The sequence below is a fragment of the Colletes gigas genome, unplaced genomic scaffold (genome assembly GCF_013123115.1).
Source record: "Colletes gigas isolate AHSC1104 unplaced genomic scaffold, ASM1312311v1 Colletes_gigas_Sc00024, whole genome shotgun sequence".
In the NCBI taxonomy this organism is placed as follows: Eukaryota; Metazoa; Arthropoda; class Insecta; order Hymenoptera; family Colletidae; genus Colletes; species Colletes gigas.
Window position 1 is genome coordinate 165,848 of NW_025106653.1, and position 13,034 is coordinate 178,881.

General features: G+C 37.6%; 1 protein-coding gene across 1 annotated transcript in view; it reads left to right on the forward strand.

Annotated features, from left to right (window-relative positions):
- The first annotated feature begins 470 nt into the window (after window positions 1-470).
- Window positions 471-13,034, forward strand: part of LOC122401370 — a 113,689-nt gene continuing 101,125 nt past the window's right edge. Inside the window, exon 1 of the mRNA XM_043403451.1 lies at window positions 471-549. The gene's annotated coding sequence lies outside the window, so the exon portion shown is untranslated. The remainder of the gene's footprint in view (window positions 550-13,034) is intronic.

Consider the following 13,034-nt stretch of genomic DNA (forward strand, 5'->3'; position numbering starts at 1 on the left):
TTCCACGAACGCGTGCCCCGGCCGCGAGCAAAATTAAAACCGCCAGCCCCGACCAGCAACCGAATCCAACCGTGGCTGGACGAGATCCCGAAATGCCAGAGCTTAACCGCGCGCGCCACCCCGTAGATAAGAGCAGCGTTCGATGGTGGGGGTAGAGAACGCTCGGAGGGGCGAGCTTTTGCAAGCTCGTGGCGCCACTTAGGGGTGAAGTCCCCCGTTGCGGGAGGGATGTGCAAGCAAGCCTCGATTCGAGGCTTCAGTCAGTCGTGCGAGGAGCGAGACTCGCGAGGGTCGAAGGATCGTCGCGACCCGGTGTTGGTCATCCTTCCTCCCGGCGGATGGTTCTCTCGGGACAGGCTTCACCTGTTTATATATCAATCCGTCGCGAAAACGAAGCGGAAGAAAATGTTGCCAGCGCTGTTCACGAAGGGGAACGCAGGATCGAACGACGACGGACTGTGCACGAGATAATCGGCGTGAAAGGGGTGAAAACGCGTGCCGGTACCCTGGATCAGTGATTTCGCCGTGATTACCAGCTTAATTGATCAGGTGCGGTATGGTATTATCCCTGTACTCAACCGCGTTACTCGGATACGCTTGGACGATCACTGTGCGACCACGACAGGTCCTTTTACCACCGTTCTCTATCTAGTTCAGTTTCCTGCCCCTTTTTCCATCGATGGCCTCTTTTTCTGTGTCTTTTTACGTCATTTCGTCTCTTTCTCCGGCGGTTAGCCCTCTTTCTCCCTACCTCGGGTTTCTTCCCTCCTTTTCCTGGCCTTCCCCCCGTTCTTCCGGCCTCTCGGCTGATTAACCGTGAAATGGGGTGATTACGGACGCGACGCGACACGCGCACGTACGTAAATGCGCATACATTGTAACGGCCACGGATGGAAAAGGGAGTGCAACGTGACCTCGTGGTGAATATTCTTCTATTCGTGCGCGAGTCGGTCGGTAAGAGCGCCCGACGAGGGTTGCCAGGCTGGGTTTTATCAGAGAACCGGAGGATGCCTTCGGATGCATCTTTGCGGCTCTCTGGATCCGCCACTTTTTTTCCTCCGTTCACAATCGGGAACTTCGGGGTCACATGGACGCGCGTACGCGTTCATTGTGTATTTCCAGACTTCCAACGGTGACTCTCTGGCTCGTGAAATTTTCATGAAATCTTTAACGTTTACCTTGAACGATAAGCGAAGCACTCCGTGGAGGAAGCGGAGATTTCTGGTTGAATTTTTTAAACGATCCACGCGCGAAAAGCGTTTCCCTGCATATCTTTCTCCGCGAAAGTATCGAGGTTAAATGTATTTGCGATACCTCGGAAAATCTAAACGTCGCTCGAGACGGTCCCGGCGCTTTGTAAATTGTTTTCTGCGTCGTGATAATTGAAACTGACCGTTTCCCGGAAGCACAAAGACCGTTATGAGTTGCAATAATTCCTAAGAGTGAAGTTCAAAGTAAAACGTTAATAAAACTAACGTACGTATCGATTTTAGATGGAAAATGACAATGGGATGATAGCTTTCGTAGAAATTTCATGTAGGTACTCTTAAACGATCAGAAATTATTATAGCAAGATGGTAAATCGTTGCTTCTAAAAATAACAACGAATATACTATTTTTCCCGTAAAACAAATCTAACAATTCGGAACTAGTGAAACGACGAATGGAAATATTCCACTCGCTCATTTGCCTTAGAATTAAACGAAAAAATTTTCAGTGAGGGAATTCGGGGTAATATGGCCACTGTGGGGTAGAAGGGGTATGGATACTATTGTTCAAATGCTTTGAATGTTACGAATAGAGAATTTCTTTGTCCCCGTTTTTGTTCTTTATAACTGTGAACAATTCTATAACAGCGAATAATCGCCACGTTGTATATTTTGTTATATTTTTTTATTAGAATTTATTAACTTAACTATTTCTAAGTTGGAATTAATTATTTTTGCTCCGATAATTCTTGCACACAATAAATATGGTATTTTCAAAATAATGAATTCCATTATCAACGCCAATGATTCATGTCGGAAATTCATGAGCACATATTGTATTTCTGTGTTGTTCACTTGACGTTATTACTTTTTTTTTATCAATGAACGCGTAAAAGCTGCATGAAGGTTAAATTCGTTTTTCATATATTTACGAATACATTAATCGATCCAACTCGTCGCTGCCAATAAGAAAGTGTTAAACTAATTACGTCAAAAGCCGTCGCTTTGAGAAATATTTTTATTTCAATTATATGAAGTGGTCTAACAGAAATAACTCCTTAAGTAATAACTTTAGCGAAGTTTTTGTTCGTGCCTTTTTTGTACGTTTGTAAACATTCGAGAACAATACTTAAGAAGATTATATACATTCATTGAACGATTGCCTTCAGTTTATTATTATTCTGCAAATTACTAAAACCTTCAAATAAAAATAATTAATCTTGCAATTTCGAGAAATAGAAACGGTGAGAACGAATTAATAATGTACCGTGTGGCCTTCTTCGAACCGTACTAAATTAATTTTCGTTAAAATTATTATTATAATATAATGCGTGGTGTATAGAGTGATCCTAGTGTCGATAGACGTGTATTTTAGTGACATTTTTGTGGTACGTGTGGTGCATATGGTATTTTGCGGTATGCATAGCGTGCGTCATGTTTTTGCAATGCGTGTAATTTTTGGTTAGCGAATGTAATTTTTGTTATGCCGCGCAGAGCATGTACCTAGTCTTTTTATAATGTGGGTGACAACTGAGTTAGACGTGTTACAGTGTTTGGGTTCCATAGTGTCTGCGTTGAATGCGACGATCCTCTTTATATTTGTTTCAACTGTGATAGTAAAATATGTATAGTAAGCAAATGTATGGATAGACAGTAAAGAAATAATTTCGGTAAAGTTTATTTCATATTATGTTTTCGATGAAATACAATTAGAACCATACTGCCCATATTCTCCACGCAGATGTTCATATTACCCTAATACATACGTGGAAAATGTGACCACACGTACAAACTATTTCTTCAAATTAGCAGTATGTGAGTGCGGATAGAAATGTTTGAAAACATGGAATTTTTATTCGTAATAGTTGTTTTAGTACTCCTATTAATTTATTTCTATTTAAAATAAATCTGTGTTCACTCGTAGAACAAAACTAATTCGAAAAAAAGTGACAAGTGACAAAATTGTTATTAAACAAACTATTAAATATTTCGAATCTCGTAACAAATATTAATCGAAACTCATCCTAAGAGATCATTTCACCGACAGGTTCAATATTCGTTAAATAATATTGTTTTTGAACGATACAACGCTTCGATTCGTGCTACTCTGTCTAAAGTATTAAACCATCGACGCTAATTGATACCTACGTTTAGTTTACGCGACGCTAAACGTATAGGTAAAAAGAGATTAACGATTGAAACATTTAACAACGGTACAACGAGAGTGAACGAGAAATAATAAATATTTCTCAGAAGTTAATATTAAACCGATGTTTATTCGTCGTACGATTAAACCTACTGAAAGCGTAGTTCGTTAATTGCGCGTTACTTTCGCGTGTAAAGTGATTAGAGGGAAGTTTGTCGCGACGGATGATCGCGTCTCGATCTTTTCCCTTCGCCGCGTTTCTGATCCAAACCTTTTCCAGATTACTTCCATCTCGTAGTTCCATTTCCATCTTGGCACCGTTCAAAATCTCCTCTATCTCGATCAATGAACTTGGAAACCGAGAGCCGAAAAGTAAGCACACGTCTCGCGGAATAGCGGAGTTTACAGCCCAGCGAGAAGATAGGATCGATACTTAAGAGTAAAAAAAAAAGAAGGAGTCTACACGTAAAATTTCTGACCTTAAAACGACCGTGCCGCGCGACGTATGATATTATACGTACCCTCCTCTAATTGCGATGCGGCGTGAGATATAACCGTGCTTAATTTTTCAAATTAATTGCCTTCGTCTACCCCGCAAAGCACAGCCACCGTGCCTCCTACTTAACATACTACCGTCCTCTTCGCGAATTTGACGTTACTTAAAGAAGCGCCATTCGGGTCTGGATAACGTTACATCCGTAATAATTAATACTGCAATCCACGGAAGCTTCTAAAATATTTAAGCATACGGTACACGCGTTTTCGGTTTATTATCAAAGTGAAAATACATGGCATGAAAGTTTGTAAATATTCTTGAAAGCTCTGTTTAAACTTCTCTTACCACCTGAAAAATTCACCTAGTTTTAGAGGAGAATCATTTTAGTGATTATTCTATTATTCAAAATATCTTTTTGATCAGATTAAGCAATAAGTTCGTTCCTTCTAAAATATTTAAGCATACGGTTCACGCGCTTTTGGTTTATTATCAAAGTGAAAATACATGGCATGAAAGTTTGTAAATATTCTCGTAAGCTCTGTTTAAACTTCTCTTACCACCTGAAAAATTCAACTAGTTTTAGAGGAGAATCATTTTAGTGATTATTCTATTATAATAGAGTATCTTTTTGATCAGATTAAGCAATAAGTTTGTTCATGTTTCTTTAGAAGAACGTACAAATTTTTGTTCTAGAATCTTTTACGATATGTCAGATCGTTTATTTAACCTGTCACTGTAAAACGTTTCCTTTCTATTTTCACCATGTTCGAGCACGTTTATTCTTAGGTTCTCTGTGATTTAAAATGAGTTTTCGTATAACGAATGCGATAAAACCGGTTCCTTTAAGCGATATAATAAGATTATATCATCGGTAAAGATTAATGTTCTTCAAATTAGATCCAGAGTTACGTCGATCGTACAAGCGTTATATTTTTCTCAAAGACGTCACTGAATATTTCTCTCGACATGCTATTTTAAAATACTTCGACGAGGAATTGAAGAATTAAAGAAACTGTGTTCCTACAATGTTCCTTCACCCTTAAAATTAGAAAGACGCGGAAATAAAGTTCGACCGATCTCTTCGGGAACGATCTTCCGTGTCATTGAAAAAATCTAATACGAACAGTGTTCCTCGTCGGTTTAATTTCTCGCGTACGGGAGTTACCAACGAATCGTTACGGTTCCAAGTTTTTGATTTCCCGTGAAAAATAATATATTTCGTAGCCGTACGGCGCGCATAACGCGAGTTACACGGAATGTAATAACGTTCTTTGAATTAAGGTTCGATTTAAATGCAAAACAACAGCCGCGCGTGGATCTGGTATTTCTCGTGCGCTGATTAAATTTCAAACTCGATCGGGTGTGGCATAAAGCCGATTCGTGATTTGAAAACCACTTTTTGTTTCGCCTGTCTGCCTCGTGTACACTCGTCGGGGTAGATCGACGAACGTTTGAGCTCAAGGGTCGTTTGAACTCGATATCTCGTCAGCATGAGTACATCGCTGTCGAGCCGCGACCTAAATGATTTTAAAAGAAGAAAATCCGTCTCATCCCGAGAGAACGCCGCGTGACGTCTCGCCCGGCTCGTTCGCGTGCAGCAACGGTTCACAAAAGATGAGAGATGCGAGGCCATTCGTCGTGACGCTCGGAAAATTACGAAATATTTACGAAAAATCCTGGCCTTGATCCCGCGCGAAGACAATTGCTTTTCACGATATTCTTTCGCTCGATTCTCTCCGTCGTGAACTTCCCCGTGTACCCGAAATTTCTCTATAAAGTGTTTATAAAACTGAGATATAATTGTTTAGTATACAAAAGATTTGATTGATATACAGGGTGTTCGACCACCTCTGGGAAAAGTTTTAATGGGAGATTCTAGAGGCCAAAATAAGACGAAAATCAAGGATATCAATTTCTTGATTGAGGCTTCGTTAAAAAGTTATAGGAACATTTCCGGCCACACAGTTTATTTTCGGTAAAGAATTTTTTTTTCGAAACTGCGTAGGAATTCGAGGGTATGTGTATTGACAAAAAATGATTGTAATTGACTCTCGCAGTCAAAAATAATTTCTCCAGAATGCTTTTGAAATTTTTTAATTTTGTTGACAAAGTGGTCCACCTACTCGAATTTTTTTCTCGAAAGTGCGTGGGATTTCGGAGGTATATGTATTCATACAAACTGATTGCAATTGACCCCCGTAACCGAAAATAATTTTTGTAGAACGATTCGAAATTTTTTTTTTCGTCGTAAAAATTAGACACCTATATGTACTTCCTTGTCGATATTTCTTAAAAATTCGTTTCTCATTTTTTATAAATTTGTGTCGTCCTACGGAAATTTTGTTTAATACTTTTTTGTAGGTACCCACGAGCTCTACTTCCATACTAAATTTCATTGAGATACGTCCAGTATTGTAGAAGTTATGGACCTTTGAAGATTGGGCTATTTTTATGGGGGTTTTCTCACTTCACGATGTTAAGGAATAACTTTTCGAATATTCTTGGAATTTCTAAATATTCTTCATTAAAATACGCGTTGTTTGCCATTTCAAAAATTAAAATCCTCCAATCCGTTCAGAAGTTATGATGTTTTAGAGATACGTATGGAATTTCAGTAGAACGTCTAAACGATTGGTCAGGCATGAAATTTTCGGTAATGAATTTTTTTCTAGAAAGTAGATAGGATTTCGGGATATGTCTATCTACAAAAAATGCTTGTAATTGACCCCTGTAACTAAATATAATTTTTTTAGTATGATTTGAAATTTTTTAATTTAGTTTAAAAATTTCAGTACTTACTCGAATTTTTTTCTCGACAGTAAGTAAGGTTTCAGGGGTATGTGTATTTACCAAAAATAATTGTAATTAACCCCAGCAACCGAAAACAATTTTTTCAGAATGATTTGAAACTTTTTGAAATTTTAGGGGAATCGGAATGTCATGGTCAGACATAGTTTCGGTAAGGACTTTTTTTCTCGAAAGTGCGTAGGATTTCGAAGGTATGACTATTTACCAAAAATGATTGTAATTGACCTCCGCATTCGAAAATGATTTTTCCGTGAATGATTTGAAATTTTTTAATAACGAAGTCTCAATCAACAAATTGATATTCTTGATTTTCGTCTTATTTTGGTCTTTAGAATCTCACATTAAAATTTTTCCCAGCGGTGGCCGAACACCCTGTATAGTAGTATATCATTTATATGAAATTCAAAATAAATGAAATGAATAAATAAAATGAAATTAGTAAGATTTCATTTCTTGCGATCGTTGCGTTCATTTGTTCAAATTTAATTAAACTTAAATAGATCCAGATGCTCGTGCAACGACCCGAAACGGTGAATTCTATTTCGGGGGCAGAAATTAGATTTTAAGAATAAAGGTCTGTAGTACGACTTAAACGTCTCAGCACGTTTATTCGATCACTCCTGAAACCATAATTCAAGCGAAAGCAGTTAGTATGTCCGTTTTGCCCCACTTTCCCCTCCACTAATGTCTAGACTGCGGACGTTCGTGCAAATGGATATTTTTATGGAACGCAGATAGACAGGTGAAACATGGTCTGAAATTTTTTACGTCATTAGAGGCGTTTAAAAATGTATTTTTTATTTTGCATAACGCATACGTTTAGCATATTTCGTTTAAACGTCACGTTTATTTTGTAAAATTCGTTCAAAGTTCACAGGAAGTATTCTAGCATGAAGTCGCAAGCACATTTGCAAACATTTTTAGTCACATTTAAACAAATTTAGTAACCATTGATCTGACCATTGACTAATTCGACATGATAATTTGTGGCGTTTGTTCTACTTAAAGATGCTCTTATTCTATCGTGTAATGTAGTACGTTTCATTCAAGCGAACAAATTAATATTAATAGATCAATTTCAATAATTGACGAACAATTCTCCACAATTGTACATTCTTTATAGTAACGATGGTGTATCTTATTTGGATACATTTAGCATACGTGAGATGTAATTAATAGGATGCTTCGGTGAAGCTTTTCTTAACGAGTGATTGAAATATAAAAATTTTCTATGAAACAGTATCGCTTTGATGATCTTTATCGTTCGTGTACCTCGTAAACCATACGTTGGAACAATCGTCGCGACGCAAATGATTATTGCAATCGGCCCCAGAATTAATATGACGAAGCACCGTCAAATAGAATTGTAAATTGAGCGTAACGAAGGTTAACATTTAAAGCGAACGTCAGGGGAGGAAAAAAATATTCGTTATTTCCGTTACTCGACGCGATGGAACGCTTGTTGGTGTTTGTTCAGCTTGATTCGAAATCAGTCAAAACGAATTACCATCGAAACGTGTTAGGTATCTAAATACGGGAAATTATTGTGCAACGGAATTTACTGTTACGAGCAGCGGGCATTTTCACCGAGTATTTCACGTCCGTCGTGGAAAATTTAGCGCGAGATAGGCTCTTTTTCAAAGTAAAGATCGAAAGAAGATGGACGTCGAGGAGCAAAATAATGGTGAAAATCGAGTGGAAGGGGTAAGAAAATGCAGAATTATGGTTCTCACGAAAATGTGTCTGTTCGCTGTGACGGACGCCGTGCTCCAGCGCAAAGCAGCGCAAACGATATTATCCGTACACTCTTTGTTGAACCAGCTGCGCCCATTTCGTATATATGTATATACATCTTTGTATATATGAGTACAGCTGGTACAAGGTTGCATACCTAAAACGTGCTGCGCGTCATAAGCTCGCCAGCCTACTGCACCGCGTTTTAACTGCGCACACCCTGCACATCGGAATATACGTGGACATCGGGGTTAAGTAGCGTGCTGGAAGAATTTTTCATGCCAAACTTTCTTGCCACTTAGCGATCCAGATCTATTCGCGGGTTTACACACGGTCGATGAAGTAGACCGAAGTTACGTTGGGGTCACTGCTATGTCGACCCGTCAATATATTGCACTTTGTAACCGATATTCCACTAGTACGTCAGCGTGACAACTGCTCGATGCAGTTTTCCCTTACCGTAACTTCGCGAAAATGTTTTGCAATCACTAGACTAGAATTTTAACTCTCAAAAAACTACGGAATGCACTTAGTAAACAAAAATATAGGAAACACTTAAAGCAAGATACGAATTGTTATATTTAGAGGTTGAGACAACCCTTTACAAGTGGCTTAATCTAAACAAGCACTCTTTTTCGTAACCAACAATTGCACAACTTTTTCTTCCGTCTTTTCAATAGTCTCAAGTTAATATTATAAATTTTCTTGATGCATCTATCTCTTAATCGAAAATTATTTTAGATATTTTAGGTTAGGAAACGGGATTGAGAACGTTTATTGCACAGAGGCCAACGAATCGATTAAAATATTGTTAAATTTATGCACATGCTAGAAACGGGGTTTGATATTCATTTTTTGTAGTGTTTTTCTTTCCATGTTGGAGGTATCCTCTACAAGTAGCTTAATCTAAACAAGCACTCTTTTTAGTAACCAACAATTGCACAACTTTTTCTTCCGTCTTTTCAATAGTCTCAAGTTAATATTATAAATTTTCTTGATGCATCTATCTCTTAATTGAAAATTATTTTAGATATTTTAGGTTAGGAAACGGGATTGAGAACGTTTATTGCACAGAGGCCAACGAATCGATTAAAATATTGTTAAATTGATGCACATGCTAGAAACGGGGTTTGATATTAATTTTTTGTAGTGTTATTCTTTCCATGTTGGAGGTAATCTGAAAAATTGATCGAGAAAGGGATTAAGTAATGGTTGCAAAAATAGGGGAAAACCGTTTAGGTAGCATGTAGGTATATGCAAGTGAACTCTGTCGAAGTAATTTGCAATTTTCCGTTCTAGTCACGCAAGTGATTTATGTACTTCCGTGTATCAGAAAAATTTTCTACAAAGGCAAGTAAGTCTGTTGTACGTCAAACTTTTTTATTCCCGTAGCTATCGATAACCTTCACCGACGTGCAACATTTGTCGCATGTTATACAGTCAGGGTTAGGGTTTGCAGACCTATGGTAACATTTACGTTAACTCCTTATTCCTATAACTACTATGCTATTTATCATTTTTAAATCACTGCTGTTGCAAATATCGTCTATGCAGTTGCATTTCGCCAGTTTATTTCAATAGAAAAAACAGAGAACTTTGGTAACCTAAATCTAAATAACTTAATTTATGATTTGCTACGATTATTATTTTAATTTAGAACTGTTTAACTGAGAATCATTTTTATACGAAAACATCGTTCTTAGTCTATTTTGGTCAACAACCACGATCTCTAACATAAAAATCTAACACGTATCATTATTGATACTAGGGTGCACAAGTTATGAATAAAAAATTAGGAAGCGCTTTGTCGAACCATCGATCTTCTGTCCAAACAGGCCAAAACGTAACAACGAACTTTAGACTGGTATTTTTCATCGTGGTCCTCGGCAAGGATAATCTTTAGTCCAATACCATAAAGCTGTCTTATAATAGGCGTTTCATCGTATCCGAACGAATTAAACGATATTCTGCCATTTTGTAATTGAAGTTCCACGAGTTTAATGTAAAATAGAACTCTGAAAGTAGAATCATGGTGATCAAATTCGACGTCGCTCGAACCTTAAGAGACTCGTAATTAGTTTGAAACGTTGGAAGCCGTGAAAGCGAAGGCCACTATAATATTAAAGTTCTCGCTTTATAATCTAATTCAATATAAACTACGGGACGCGAATTCAAATTCTGTCTCGAGGGACTTTGATTTTTTGGATTCTTCGAAAGAGTAGAAAGCAATCCAACGAGCGATTCTTATTGATTCGGACCGGATTTCGCTCTTTAAAGGCGAGGCTTTCGAATGTAAAAGTTCGGAACTTTAAAATAAAGAGGGAAGAACGCTCGACGTCGATATATTCACGGGGTGACGAAAAATTCTAATAACGCAGGCGCAAATTCGCGTTGATACCTGCGCTCCGTTATAGGCGAACAAGTAAATAAAGCCATCGATAGTTCCCGGGGTATATACGGAGAATTTAATTTCTGCTAAATAAATTTAACCGTAACGAACTGCGTACATTTTGTTTTTCTTTCTTTCTGGAGGAGTAACGTGATAGGAGGGGGGATTACTGGAACTACTGTTAATCAATATAATCCATGGCAGTGGTTGCACGTGTAGAAAAATTCATGTATATTTACACGCCGCTATTTACACGGGTACTATTTACACGTCGATCGTATTTTCCACGCGAACATCAAAGATGCATTTTAGCAACGACGCATTCTACGGTGTCGACTATTAATAACGCAGTTGCACACATTTTATTTCATCCTGTCCTCTGACGCTTCGAATAGAGAAAGAAGGAAAAATCGATTTCAAAGCAGAATACAGAAGAACTTCCAATGCATCAAAGTAACATCTATCGTGAAAACAGAAACTGCAAATAACAAGGGTCGCGAAAAAGCATTCTATGTCCATGCGTACCCAGCATTTCCATACGAACGATACAAACTAAACGCTATACAAGCGCTCGTCCGGCAAAAATCGAAAATCGTGCTTGCGCGTTATTTTTATTTTCGGTTGACGGTGTTCTATGCACACGTATCTCATTGTTTAGTAACGTACACCTGTAATACAGATATACATTGTTCACTGTCCCTGTCTATCGATAAAAGCGGTGCACAATGAATTAAAAAACGAATAGTGAAAACTTAGTAATTTATATCGTCGATCGGAATACATTAACAAATTTTAAGACCACCTTGACCTTCCTGATAAACTGATCGTAAAAAAGAACGTAAGAAACTGTGACGATTGTACAAATGATGGTGTAAAGGGAAGGATATCGAAAATAATTTCTTCAAACAGACGTTCACGATAGATTCGAGATGTTCGCTTTAAACGCCCACTGCACGTTAGTATATCGCTTGATATCGGGGGAGTTTATAAGGTCGTACATTTTTCATATGAATATTCACGTTTGAGGTCGCTTAAAAAAAAATACTATGTTCCATTTAAAAAGTTCAAGGTGATTTTACAATTTTAATCAAATTAATTCCAACTGTTCGACGTAGATCATCGTGGGAAACGTATATTGCATGAAGTATATTTTTGTCACAGTTAAACTAGGTTCTCTGACCATTTAAGTTGACGCTCGTATCATACCGAAAATTTGAACACATACAAGCGAGACATTGTAAAATATTGATTATATGAAAACTATACTATTGCTTTAGAATCTCGATTGAGACATATTGATAATAAGATTAAATCAAATTTTTAAAATATTGGTAATTATTATGTGACTTCAGAGTCATCTTAGGTAATGATTACAACTAATATTTTATGTTATGTCACATTATAACATTGAATAAATTAGCTAAACTAATCGTAAATGGTTTTATTGGAATTTTCAATATGGGAAATTAGTATATTTAACTGTCTAATTTCGTTTCTTTAACGAGGGAAAACTTGTTCTAGGTATAAAAATAAAAGATAAGCTCTTCCCGAAGTAAAAATTGTAAATTACCGACTTTCTCGTAAAAAGTTACGCGCGTCCGCCCATTGGAAGGTTAAAATTAAAAATAGCAAGAAAGAAATATTATCGTGGGCTAGAAACTCAACGCGTTATTCCCACCCAAAGAGTAAAATATAAATATGCAGATCTAACCCAGAGATTCCTAGATCACTAACTAGAAAACAATTTTTCAACTCAATTTTCAACAGATGGATTTTGCGTGTCACAATATTCCGCGCGAATCGATTCCAGCAGTTTCGATTCAAACTCGATTCGGAAATCAATTTCTTTCGCAAGTAATCGAACGTCGAAAATTCAATTTTTCAGGACGTTTTTAGTGTTTTATTTTGCATGAAAGAATGTAATTTCGTTTAATCAATAAAAAGGAAAAAAAGATAATCCCTGGGTTACGAGCTCATTGTACTAATTTCCAGAAACTCGATCGGTGTATCGCGTAAACTGAATCAGCTTATCGGTGAAAACGAGGGAAGTTGAAGCAATCGAAACAAGTTATCGTATCGGGCTATGATTTTTAATTCACCGAGAGCTATTTCCGCGTACACGCATCGCTCGCGTCCGATGATACAGTGCACACATCATAGTCGTGTATGCATCTCATATGCACACGGAACATACGCGATACATACACGCCGCGTTAATGGCCGTCGATGCCATTCGTTTACGAAGGTAGAATG